Source organism: Gymnoscopelus braueri (assembly GCF_963280865.1).
Source record: "Gymnoscopelus braueri genome assembly, chromosome: 20".
NCBI classification, from domain to species: domain Eukaryota; kingdom Metazoa; phylum Chordata; class Actinopteri; order Myctophiformes; family Myctophidae; genus Gymnoscopelus; species Gymnoscopelus braueri.
Window position 1 is genome coordinate 41940888 of NC_137622.1, and position 791 is coordinate 41941678.

Below are 791 nucleotides of genomic sequence, written 5' to 3' on the forward strand. Positions count from 1 at the left end.
GCTCTCCGCTCCCCCCTGCTGGAGAGACCGTGCACCGCAATAAGAAATAACAAAGCTACAGTATAACATAGACCAGCAGTGTTTGTATGTTTGTAAACTAAATGGGTATTTCAGAGTAACAGAGTATTTCTACATTGCAGTATTGATAATTTTACTACAAGTAAATCATGTGAGTACTTTTTCCACCACTGAATGAAGGTAGTTTCAATAAGTAACTTGGTACTAAGTTATATTGCTTACAATGTAATGCGTTGGTCAGGGGGTCATGACCTGTTTCCTCTCATTAATGCGTGTATGACATTGTTTGCTGGAGGTGCTTGTCTGGGAGGTGTAGCTAGTGGCGCCTTGGCTTGACCTTCTGAATGTCACAAACAGGATAATAAAGTGTACCTTGACCTTGAGTGCATATACTGTATAGTACTTATTTAGTCTTGTATGGGGGGGGGGGCTGAATGGGTGGAGAGGACGTCTGGGAATTGAAAAACTCCGGTTGGAGACGTTCAATTGTCAAAGTGTCACCGAGCAAGACACTTAAAGGAGTAGTTCAGCCCAAAAAATCTGTGGAGTCTTGAATTCATGGAGATTCGTGTTTTTTTGGTTGCATTCTTAAGCCAATATTTTGATGACCGGAGTAGTCTCCAGTAGGAGATTCAATTAGTCTCCTAAGCCTCCTCCTTTTTTTTACCCATTAATTGACAAAGTCCAAACAGTCTATCCTCAGGGAGTCCATGTCTGCTCTTTCATGTCCCGTATGATTCAAGAGACAGAAGATGATGGACTTTGATAAGGAT